Source organism: Acomys minous, assembly GCF_964271855.1.
Source record: "Acomys minous genome assembly, chromosome: 11".
Taxonomy (NCBI): domain Eukaryota; kingdom Metazoa; phylum Chordata; class Mammalia; order Rodentia; family Muridae; genus Acomys; species Acomys minous.
In genome coordinates, this window is record NC_140492.1 from 901,553 (window position 1) to 914,103 (window position 12,551).

Genomic DNA, 12,551 nt, shown 5'->3' on the forward strand with positions numbered 1-12,551 from the left:
CAATCCTGTTTGTTCTCTACTGAAGCCACACACACCTGAGCTGCCTTTCAGCTGCTGCCTATGCTAAATGCAGCCGCCAGCAGCGTCTTCTCGCTTTTCTAGAGGGCGTAGGTGACTGTTACCAGATCCCGCGCTAGCGTCACCACAGAAAGCTCTCATGAACCAGTCCACACTGACACCCATCTTTTAACATCCTGAGACTTGCATCATCATCATTATTATTTTATTTTTTTTCCCTTAGAATTATTTTCTATTAAATCGCAAACATACAACAGCTTCTTAACTCTATACACACACTTAAATTTTTAAAGGAAAAGTGCTAGGTCATATTATACCATGGTGCTGGCTAATAGCTCTTCAAAACTTTTGAGAAAAAAAATCTTCAAAAAAAGGTTTCACATGTCACAGGAAACTTTCACATTTAACATTATCAAAGAAGGACTGCTTCTACATTCTTACAAAGACCACTAGAATGAAACAACAATTAGAAAGCTAAGAAACTGTCTCAAAGGCATTTTTTTTTTACAATCCTTTCTTACAGTACGGCAATGTTATTAGATAATCCGGTCCATTCACAAGATGGCTCTCGGCGTCTGCTCTGCTGTCTTCTGCCACACCACTGCGTATTTATGTATGACTGAGGTAAGAGTTTCCTTAACAGTGTTATTTTGATAACCTGAGGCTGTTCTGTTACCTCTGGGCTCTCGTCCTCTCCTGTTTATACAGTGAGGCCCATGGTGAGTCGGAATAAGCTCGGTATCGACTCCTCCCACCAGAGCCCCCCCTTCCTCCGCTTGCTCCACCATACGGTCCTCCCATGTTCTGCCACCAGCAAAGTCTCCCCTCTTTATCGGGCCATAATTAGAAGGCTCCTGGTTATAATTTCCCAAGTCTCTGTAGTTCCCACTTGCATAGCTCCTTTCTCCAAAGTTGCCCCTCCGCAGCCCCCACCCTGGTTGCCATACCCAGGTCCTCCACTGCCGTTTTCTCCTCTTCCTCCTCCTTCCTCCTCCATACCCATTATTGCCACCCTCTGAATCCACATCCATTTCCACATCCATCAGATGGTCCACTAAGGTTGTGTCCTGGGCCTGGTCCCAAAGCAGCCACCGCCATCACAAGACTCCTCAAAGCCGAAGTTTCCTCCTCGTCCATTACTAGAACTTCGGACTTCCTGCATTTCCTGTCTAGACAATGCCTTTCTAACTTCTGCATTGTGACTATTGATGGTGTGATATTTTTGCAATATGATTTTACCCACAGGATCATGGCCATTAAAAGTAACAAAACCAAAGCCTCTTTTCTTTCCGGACTGCCTATCAGTAATTATTTCAATTTTTCCAATATTCTTCAAAGCAATCTCTAAGGCGGTGTTCCTCAGTATCTTCTTTAATCCCACCAACAACAAAGAGCTTCCTCACAGTCACGTGGGCTCCTGGTTTTCCAGACTCTTCTCTTGCTACAGCACGTTTTGGCTCAACTACCCTACCATTAATGGAGTGAGGCCTTGCAGCCATGGCAGCATCAACCTCGGCCGTGGATGAGAGAGTTACAAAGCCAAATCCTCTTGATCTTTTGCTTGCCGGATCCCTCATGACCGCACAGTCTGTTAGCTTTCCCCATTGCTCATAGTAGTCTCTCAAACTTTCTTCTGTGGTTTCAAAGCTTAAGCCACCAATAAAGAGTTTATGAAACTGTTCCCGCTCTCTTTTTCCTCTCCAAAGGAACGGTTTCTAAAGTTGTCTCCATTCGCAGGCACAAGTCTCTTCTGCCCAATTTCCAGCAGCTGAGTGAGATGAGAAAGGCCTCCTTAGACACACACGTGCTCCCCCCCCCACACACACACTCACACACTCATACACTCCTGACACTGTGGTGAGATAGCCACTGTACTGCCAGAAGCTCCTGAACAGAAGACCAGGCACCGCTGCTTTATTATTTTAATAATAATAATAATAATAATAATAATAATAATAATACATTATTTTATTAATAATAATACATTAAAAACAATTAGTGTGTGTGTGTGTGTGTGTGTGTGTGTGTGTGTGTGTGCGTGCGCCTTGCCACTTATGTGAAGATCAGAGGCCATTTACGGAATCTTGTCTCTCCTTTCACCCTCACATAGGCTCTGAGAATTGAACTCAGGTCAGGACTGTGTGACAGGCTCTTTTACCTGCTGAGCCATCTCATCGGCCACTGCAATGTCGTATTCTGACCTTCCTTCAGGGTCCTCATTGTGTTACTGTCAAAAAAAGCCTGAGCAGCGCCTATTAAGGTTATGAGCTGGATCTGTAACAAGACCGCCTCAGTCCCCTACCCTGAGGGAGAGCGCTCCTTAATGTGGCTGCCTATTGCCCTCTCCAGCGTCTCCTTCTCCACGCTTAAATCGTGCACTGCTTGCTGACCTGAGCATGCACAGAGCCCCACACATTACAAAAGAGTCCCCAGCTCCCAGGTCAAGGACCACCATGAGCCCACAGATCTGGTGCCTGTCTCCAAGCTGTGTGGCGCCCACAGAAGGGCTAATAAGTGTCTTCAGCAATGAACACAGCACTCGGTAAACTTCCTGGGAGGGTCTGTAGGCTAAGGTTTCTAACCCCGAGAATGTCCTTCCAGAAGATCAGGCCCTTGTTTTCTTGGCTCCCAGGTGGTGTCGCGGTGAGGTCATACCTGGAGCTTCCAGGAGGAGCTCCCTTATCAGATCCTTTCTCCTAGGGTTTGGCCAGAATCCACAGGCCCAGCCCATATAGGTGCCCCACCCGAGGGGCAGTGAAGGGGACAGTGCCAGGGTACCTCCCTCTGAGGTCCAGCCCCCAGAGGAGAGTGCCCCCTAGAGGTGCCAATGTATCTGTGATGGGCAGAGGAGACTCCATGTGGCCTGTGTTTCACTACTGCTCCCGGGAAGGCTGGTGTGAGGTCATTTCCGGTTCCATTTTCCCAGCTGTGACATGTGGCTGAGGAGTGAACCCTGCATGCTCACCCTGAGCGTGGGCCTGCCTTAGCTCTCAGTTCGGGCTGCAAGTACCTTCATGGATCTGAGGAGCACTGCTATCCAGAGTCCCCAAGAGACATAAGGCTGAGCTCTCCTTTTCCTACCTTCTGAGGCTTGAGTGTGGGGACAGCTTTGGCTGTGACCACTGGTTATCAGGGTTTAGACAAAGACTCCTAGAATTTAGGGACAATTAACCATTCTGTTCCACTCTTTGTGGGGAGCTGTGCCCTGAAATCATTGGGGGCTTGCTCATGGACAGGGCTTACCTCTTGCACTGGTTACTCCACCTCAGCAATCACCCTGTAGCTTTTGTCTGTGTGTCACTTTCTGAAAGGATCTTGGCACGGGTTTCTCTCACATGACAGTCATCTAATATGAAGGGAAGCACACGATGCGGTTCCAGAAGGGACCATGGGGGTGGGACCCTCCATGGGAAGACAAGGAAGAGCTGGGTATGGTGCTCCCACCAGTGTGCTCCCCAGGAGCAGGAGCCCTCATCAGAGCAGTGTTGAGGCCGTTTGTGGACAAGCGTCTGCAGTGCAGCAGCTGTTCAACTGCTCCTATCAGAACAATGCTACTCTTAGTGCGATCTCTGAAGATGCTGAACAGATTGCGAGGTGATTCACTTCAGTTCCATGGCTTCCAGGCAGGTTCTCTGTCACATCCTGCACCTGAACCACACTCTCAATGGAATCTGCTTAATCCTATTATCTTACTTGGGGTTTTACGTTAGCTTGGGCTGGCCTGGCCCTAAGAGGCAGCTGCCCTTTTGACATTCCAAAGCGTCTCCGTTTCCGTCTTTCCCTGGACCTGGGTGAGAACAAGATGTGTCTCTGCATACTAGCAAGAGTACCTAGTGGGGCATGTCTAAGCTGCAGCAATGCTATGGCACTGCTGGGCTCAGGGGTTGGGAGCAACCTAGGAGGAAGCTCACCCCACACTGGTTTGTTTGGTTTTTGAGCTGGGGTTCTTACACATGGTGCTGGTGCTTGAAAACACTGGAAATTGGCTCATGCACAGATTCTGACCAAACTTTAAGCAGAGTCAAAACACCAGGTGGGAGCATGCATGTGTCAGCTGGCCCTTTCAAGTCTGATGCTGGTGGTTCCAGGACTACCCTGTCTGTGCAAACTGCTCTCTGGGAACCTGTCCTTTTTCAGAGGTCTGTACTTGTCCGAGGTGATGGGAGGGGATACCCTGGGAGCCAGCCAGTGGGTTCATTTTCAGGAAGCTTGGGCTCCTTTTCTGGTCCCACATATAGTTCTGTGCACCATGATATTCTAGAGTACAACCCTCAGAAATCGTGAGGTAAGAGGGCATGACAGGGACTTTAGGGTCTCTCCCTGCTCCTGATTCATACATTTGTCCCTGCAGAGGAACACGATGCAGGGCTTGGGTAAGAAGCATGAAGAAGGGCTCACCAAGTTGCACATGGCAGGGCAAGGGATCCTTGTGAAGAGCCTGGGTACCAACTCACGCTCACATTTGTTCTGCCTTCTGTATCCTGACTGGAAACTGGTGGCAGGGTAGGCTTTGCTTCTAGATGCCTTTAGGACCGACGGAGGCATGGCAGAGCCAGCCCTGGATAGGTTGGTAAGTGGGCGGGTGAGCGGATAGGTGGATGGATGATGATTTAAGGGAAGGTGGAGGGGTAGATAGATGAGGAATAGGATGAGTAGATACATGGACAGATGCTAATTAGATGAGCAAATAGGTGGGAGATGAATGGATGTTGGAGGGACTGAAGAGTGAGTAGACAGACGGAAACGGGGTGTGGATGGGTGGACGGTGGATGGTTGGGTGAACGATGCTCACCTCTGGGGTCTGAGGCTCGGATTCACTGCCCACACCACGCTAGTCCATCCCTGTGGAGGTGGAGTGCCTGGGTGGAGGGTGCTATCTGGGAGGATTAAGTGCGAGACAAAGAGGATGTGAGGGGTCCGAGAAGGAGCAACAGAGTGGTGCAGGGGGACAGGAGAGGGGAGGAGGAGAGCGGCCGAAGTAAACCGAGGCCTGTCACTTTGAAGGTTCCCCTGTTGCAAGCCCAATTATGTCTAATAACAGCTTGCAGCGCCTTGGCGCCTTTCTCCTGGAGCTCAAAGCCTTCACTGACATTCCTCAGAGGGAAGAGGAGGTGTGCTATTATCATCACTGCTTAATGCTGAAGAAACGAGAGCCAGGAAAGTGGAGGGTCTTGCCCACAGTTACAGGCTCCTGGGTCAGAGAAGGGACTAAGCAGAAGGAACACATCTCCCTACACCGGGAGTGCTGCTGGACCTTCTGAGTTGCATTCCTGGTTTGCCTGAACTTTCCCAGGGCCTAGGAGAGAATTAGAATTAGTAAGTCACAGATTCTGACGACACACTGCGAGTTCCAAGCGATGACAAGGTCTTCCATATCAAGGGCATCCTGACAGGGCAACCCACGTGAGTGACTCCTCTTAAGCCATTTGTTGCATCAAGACTGGGACTATCTGGGGGTGAATTTGGAGTGCAGAGGCCAAGGTTAATCTTTGGGGGTGTGGCCTAGGGTCTGTGAAGCCGGAGTCTGCCCTTAGACGCCTACGGGCTTCTCTTCCTTTCTTACAGCTACACATGGCTCCTCTGATCTTAGTTTCTCATCTTATCACTCCCTCTGATGAGTGGGCTCTACTCTTCCATGGAACCCACCCTTTCTCAGTTTGCTCTTCCATTTCTCTCTCTTCCCTGCAAACACTTAGCCACAGTCCTCTCTGTCAACAGGTCAGGGTCTGTGGGTTCTACAGGAGGATAGAGGTAGGTGGTTGACATTCCTGTGGCCTGAGTCACAGGTAAACTGTCAAGGCAGCACCACCCAGCTTCCCTGCTCCCCCTCCCTGTGAAAAACAACCAGAGCCAGGCAGCCAAGAATGTCCCCGAAGGGCCAACTTAAGGGCGTTGTTTCTTGGCTTCCTCCCCAGAAGCACTCTTTGTATCTTTATTGAAATGAGGAAAATGTAGTGTTATTGATCTTCAGTGGCTGCAGGGAAGTCTTGTGCAGACTGGCACAGAGCTGCTGATCATCTTGTGCCTGGGGCAGAGAGTCTTTGAGGGCTCCTTCCTGAGCGTTCCCAGGCTCTGCTGATGGTCATGTGGTACCCTGTCTGAGGCACAGGCTACCCAGCTTCAAGCTCTGAGCAGAGGGTGAAGGTGGCTCATGCACCAACGTGCATGGACTCCATGAGGTTCTTTCTGCTTCAGCAGTTGGTCTGGGGCCCCATGGGAACACCCCACACTCTAGAGATGAGCATGGCAGTTCTTGGCACTTGTCTCTTAGGCCTACAGGCAGTAGGTAAAAGATTGACCCGTGGAAGATGGGTGGGCGGGTGATGATACAGGAACAGTGTGTGATAGATGGCTAATGAGTGGACGGTGCATGGATGGTGGATGGTGGAGGAATGAGACGGATGGAGGAGCAACAAGATCCTGAGTAATAAGGAAGAGATTTGTGGTTTCTGCCAAATTAGCCTTTGCAGCAGGCTGTCCAATGAAATGCTTACAGAGGCTGAGCTTCAGTATGAAGCATAGAGTGAGCAGCCTATGCAGGACACGGGCACGGAAGGGCAGGCAACAGGATAGGTGACACGGGTAGCCAAGGGGAGAAGGGTACTCAGAAGCCTGTGCGGGCTGAGAATAGGGCAGCGTGGCCTTTGGCTCTCTGCATCTGCCTGTTCTCATGCCAGCAGCACCAGCCAGACTGGCGTTCCTGGGAGTCTAACCTGAGGCTCAGCCCTGTTATGTTGACAAGGGCTTCAGGTGGCCCAATTATACCCATCCTTTCACTGGGCGCCTTTTATCCAGTGCACAGGGCTGTGATTACACCGCCATCTTACAAGGGACACAAAACTAAGGCATTCAGGATGGGGCCCTTTAAACTTCTCTGACTTCGTGAGCTGCCAGTAAAGACTTGGGCCAGGGTGGAAGGAGGGGCTGGAGGGAGCTCTGGCTCTGGTCACTGGATCTCTGGGGTAGCTAGTAAAGGCTGAAAAAGAAGGTGCCTCAGTACAGCCTGCCCAGCCAGGCCTCCACGCCATCCCATGGAGCCTCTGACACCCACAAAGGCCAGCAGTGACACTCCTTATTAAAAGTGGAGAGGGCTCTGCTTACAACAGAATCAACCGGAAGTGCTCAGAGCTTCCGGAAGCCACAGAGTGTTTCAGGTGGAAAAGGCATTAATATTCTGTCACAGTTAAAAACTCAAGGCTTGATGGCCTTCCACAGCACAGAGAGAAGACCTGAATTCCAAAGCCCTGATTACGTTTGAAGCTTTGTCCATATTCTAAGTGGGAACTGACATCTGGACCTTAATTTTGTTTTGTTTTTCGAGATAGGGTTTCTCTGTGTATCCATGGCTGTCATGGACTCCCTTTGAAGACCAGACTGGCCTGGAAACTCCCAGAAATCTGCCTGCCTCGGCACCCCTGAGTGCTGGGATTACAGGTATGTGCCACCATACCTGGTTCCTGGATTTTAATTTAACCTAAATATTATTTTGTTTTAAAAAGAGAAGTCTTAATCAGGACTTTGGTCCTGATGGTTGGTGTGTTTATACCTGGATAGCAACAAATACAAACTTGAGGAAAGACCCACCAACCCAAACCAAACCAGGTATGCCTTCATAATTGGAGTTCCTCAGGGTCAGGTTTTCTACCTTGGGCTCTGACTGTGTGGGCTGCTGCCTCCTCGTGGGCTTTCAGAGTGGGCTGCAGGCCTAGGTGGCCCCAGTGGGCCTCCACCTGGGTCAGCTCCGAACAACACAGGCTCCTCAATCCACCTATCATGGAAGACAATGAAAGCCACCTGTGGCTGAGAAGGCTACCAAGTAACTTGTTATTGACAGACCCTCCTGGGGGCCATACTGAGAGTGACGCCTTTTCTCCTATTCACTGAATTATGTCCCACAGAGACAAATTCTTGTCCCAGTCTTCAGGGATGGTTGCCCTATGTCCTGGTGCAGAGGCCTACTGCACTCAGTAGAAACACACTACACATCTACTCTAGCAAGTCCTCCTCAGGAGCATCACGTCTAATCACATTGGTCCTGGGCCCCACAGATAGATCTAGAGAGGACCCCACTTGCTATACACCTTCTCCCCAGCAACTCTTAAGAAGCAGCATAATCCACCTTCAAGAGGTCACAGAGTGCCAAGATTGCAAACACTGCCCCTCTCAGGGGCACCATTTCAGGGCCTGATGTGCATCACTCATGCCCAAAGCCAGCAGGGCCGTTTCAGGTATGGGCGTTCTTCTCCTCCTTCCCCAATCCATGACCCCACGCAGTCTCTACTCAGCTTTCCTTCTGTACAGTGGTTGAATTGTGTACCCCCAAAGTCATGGTCAAGTCATAGCCCCAGTACCGACTAGTGAGCATTTGCACACCAAATCTTTATTGATATGATCAAAGTCAGATGAGGGTACACTGAACCTGGTGATCCCTACTTTCAAGAAGAATGTCCTTTTAAGAACAGAGAATCGGGGCTGGAATGATGGCTCAGAGGTTAAGAGCACTGGCTGCTCTTCCAAAGGTCATGAGTTCAAGTCCCAGCAACCACATAATGACTCACAACCATCTATAGTGCGATCTGATGCCTTCTTCTGGAGTGCAAGTGTACATACATACAGAACACTGTAAACATAAATAAATCTTAAAAAAAAAAAAAGAACAGAGAAGGGGCAGGGGCTGGAGAGATGGCTCAGAGGTTAAGGGCACTGACTGCTCCTCCAGAGATCCTGAGTTCAATTCCCAGCAACCACATGGTGGCTCACAACCATGTGAGCCCTCTTCTAGCATAAAAAAACAAAAACAAAAACAAAAACAAAACAAAACAAAACAAAGAAACAGAGAAGGTCACATAGAGATCCCAAGGTCTAGAGAGGACCAGACCATGTGAAGACTAGGCTCGAGACAGGAGAGATGTGGCTACAGGCCACAAAATGCTACGGGTGTTGGTATTTCAGAAGCTTGGAGCAAGGACAAAAACAGAGTACTTCTAGGAGTTGCTAGAATTCTGTTATTTGAAGCCATGCAGTGAAATTCTGTCAGATGAGGCCACCTGGATTGAGGTCCATTATGACAGGAGCTCTGACAAGCTAAGACCAAGGATAGGTCCAGGTTGACATATCAATGTTTTCTCCAGCCAGTGGAAGCCAAGCCTCATCTCTTTTTTCTTTCCTACCTCACAAGCCACCTCTTTTTGTTATAGGGTTACGAGTGGAACAAGAGAAAGGGAAGGAAAGTCATTTGGAAGCATGTCACCTGCCCAGGAAAGGAGGTGTCCTGAGTGCCTGGACCATCTGAAGGGTGTAGCCAGAGCATGACACGGAAGGGGAGAGAGTCATAAACCAAAATAAAGGAGTGACGGTAGGGCTGGGAAGGTAGCTCAGGCAGGCAGTGGAGCGCTTTCTGTGCAAAAATGAAGACCTGAGTTCTATCCCCCACACCCCAGCTCTGGAGAGAAGGGGACAGGTTTGTTGTTAGCTGGCCAGCCTAATCAAATCAGTGAGCCCCAGGTCCTAGTGGAAGAGTCTATCTCAAAACCAGAACAGAACAGCAACAACTAAGCAATAAGGTGGAGACCAACAAGATTGCTCAGTGGGGAAAGGCACCGAGGAGTCTGATAACATGAGTTTGATCCCTAGGACCTACATGATGAAGGAGAGTACAGACTCCCACAAATTGTCCTTTGACACATCACACACACACACACACACCACACACACACACAGAGACACACACACACAGACACACACACAGACACACACACATGCAGACCCACACACAAACACACATGCACACACAGACACACACACAGACACACACACAGACACACACACACACACACACACACACACACACACACACACACACGGGAGTGGGGGCACAGAGAGACAGAGACAGAGACAGAAAGAGAAAGGGAAAGAGACAGTCAGACAGAGACAGAGACAAAGATAGGGAAAAACAGAGACAGACAGAGATGGAGATAGGAGAGACAAAGTCAGAGGAGATATCCATGTAGCTTTAGGGACAATTATTTCGGTCTCCGACAATGCGCATGTAGGAATTGACTCTCTAGCCATGATCTAAAAGGGTAAAAAGGGTAATTTCCAGTCAGTGACTGGGCAATGATATAAATCTCTACAAAGCGGTTGACAGAGATCTGTGCAACATGACCAAACACCCGTTGTGCTATGGCCACCCTGGCACTGTGCAATGGAGCGCCGCTTTATCCCTTTAATCATGGCCTGAGTTGCTCATCACTGCTTCTACAGTCTGTAAAAGGCAAGTATGTTGCCTCATCAGTTCCCTTGTGCGGAGCCTCGTGAGTCACCCTAGGGCTTTTAAGGATGAATGGACGGTGAGCCGGCTTCTCAGGGAGATTAGCGATAAGTCACGGCCACACTTGCCAGGCCTGGTTGGAGCTGACTCAGGTGGGCCAGGGTGTGGTGGCAAGATACACGGATGACACAGGATTGCAGATGTGACAATTCTACCTCCTCCACGGAGACACAGCCACACATGGTGGACCATTTCTCCACTTGGTTATTTCATCGTGCTGTGTGCGGATGCTGTATAGACAGGTGTATCTGACACATTCCTGTTACGGGTTGCATGTGAAACGCCACCTACCGACTCCTTGTTTGAACACTAATTCCCAGCTAATCATGTGTTTCAGGAGGCTGTGTGACGAGGCTAGGAGAGCCTACAATCTGAGTGCTGGGAGAGAGGCAGACTGTGGGTGCCTGGTTTATGAGGTTTCAGAGGGGAACATAGATTTCTATTAGTGACTTTTCTGTGACTAAGTGCACAGTAAGAAGCAGCCTACAGAAGGGTTTGTTTTGGTTCACAGTTTGAGGGCACAGTGCTCACCATGGAAGGCACAGTGGCAGGAGTGAGAGGCAGCTGGTCACATTGCATCTAGAGTGGCAAGCAGAGAGATGAATATTGATGCTCAGCTAACTTTACCTCTATATTCAGGCCAGGACCACTGCCCATAGACTAGTGTCACCCACAGCTGACATGTTCTTTTCACCTCAGTCACCCTATCCTAGACACTCGCTCATAGACATGCCCAGGCACTATCACCCAGGCGATGCTAGGTCCTGTCAGGCTGCCTATCAGTACTAACCTTCACAGACGTGCGGGCAAAGAACTTGGCTATCTGTTGATCATGCCTTGAAAATAGAATGAGGATGAATCTAAAACCAATGGGTTAACTTATTTGATGAAACAGACTTCGAGACAGCACAGCCTCCAGGCTACGGCATGGTTACTGCTGGCTGCCTGTAGCAAGGTTTACAGTGAAGATTCTGATTGAGAAGTGGAACAGAATGGTATGAAGAATGTGCACTTTAGTTAAAAAAAAAAAAAAGAAAGAAACAGAAGAGTGTAAAGTTACATTACAGGGTGGATTAAGACAAAGTGACTGCAATTGTGAGAAAGGTTAAGTGCCCCCCCAAAGAAAAGCCTTAACTCCACACTGGGGGCAGTATTGGAGGTAACTTTAGAGCAAGCTCTCACTCACTGACGACTCTGGGGCATAAAACCCAAAACAAATTAAAAGGAGAGTTTCTAAGAAGACAGAGCTCAAAGGGCACCTTGCTCAAACCCTGACTGTGGCTGGACACTGCCTAGGGAAATGGTTTCCATGGTTATTTGCCCAGGCACTAGGCACCCCGAGGCTGCTGCACTTCGGCCCAGGCGGTGCCAGGCTGTGTCTGGCAGCAGAACTTGGTGCTATCCACACGGTGCTAGTTTCCCAGGGAAGTGAAATGCAAGAAGTGTGAGGGATGATTGGATCCAGTCATGCTTCGTGTGTCCAAGTCCAAAGACAGGCATTCGCCATGGTGCTTTCCAAGCTAGGCAAGCCCGAGCTCAACAAAACTGCTCTGCTTTTAGTTTTATGAAGCCAGGGTCTCATTTACTTCAGTTTGGTCTGAAACTCCTCATGGAACCCACGATGACTTTGAAGTCTAGGCTGCCTGTCTCCACTCCCTAAGTACTTGGAGTCACTGATATGTACCACATTGTCTACCTAAAAACAACATTTTAAAGTCCCCTAAAGGCGGAGGCCCTTCTATATTGTGATCTGGGAAAGGCTTGGAAGAGAACGCACAAACCAAGGCAGGCACAGAACAACCATGAAGGAACCTTTTGAGAGCTCAGAGACACTCCTTCCACATGTCCTAACGAGGCAGTGGTGTGGGGCTGGAGAGATGGCTCAGTGGTTTAGAGCACCACCTGCTCTTCCAGAGGTCCTGAGTTCAGTTCCCAGCAACCACATGGTGGCTCACAGCCATCTGTAATGTGATCTGATGTCCTCTTCTGCAGATAAAGCGCTCATATACAATAAATAATAAACAAATAAATCTTTAAAAAAAAGAGTCAGTGGTGTGTGGGAAGAAAACTCAGTCGCTGTTGAGGAAGATGCTTTAGTGGCAGCATTAAAAGAAATGAAGGCAGCCATTTTTGTAAAACATATCACAAAGGTGGGGGTGGGGGGACAGCCAGAACCTTGCTGGTCCCAGATCTCTTGTGTAGA

At 49.2% G+C, this 12,551-nt stretch overlaps 1 pseudogene across 1 annotated transcript; it reads right to left on the minus strand.

Moving 5' to 3' along the window:
- Nucleotides 1-564: 564 nt before the first annotated feature.
- On the minus strand, nt 565-1,749 carry LOC311608412 (heterogeneous nuclear ribonucleoproteins A2/B1-like; annotated as a pseudogene). Its single transcript has one exon. The product of its transcript is annotated as a heterogeneous nuclear ribonucleoproteins A2/B1-like (transcript).
- Nucleotides 1,750-12,551: the final 10,802 nt, after the last annotated feature.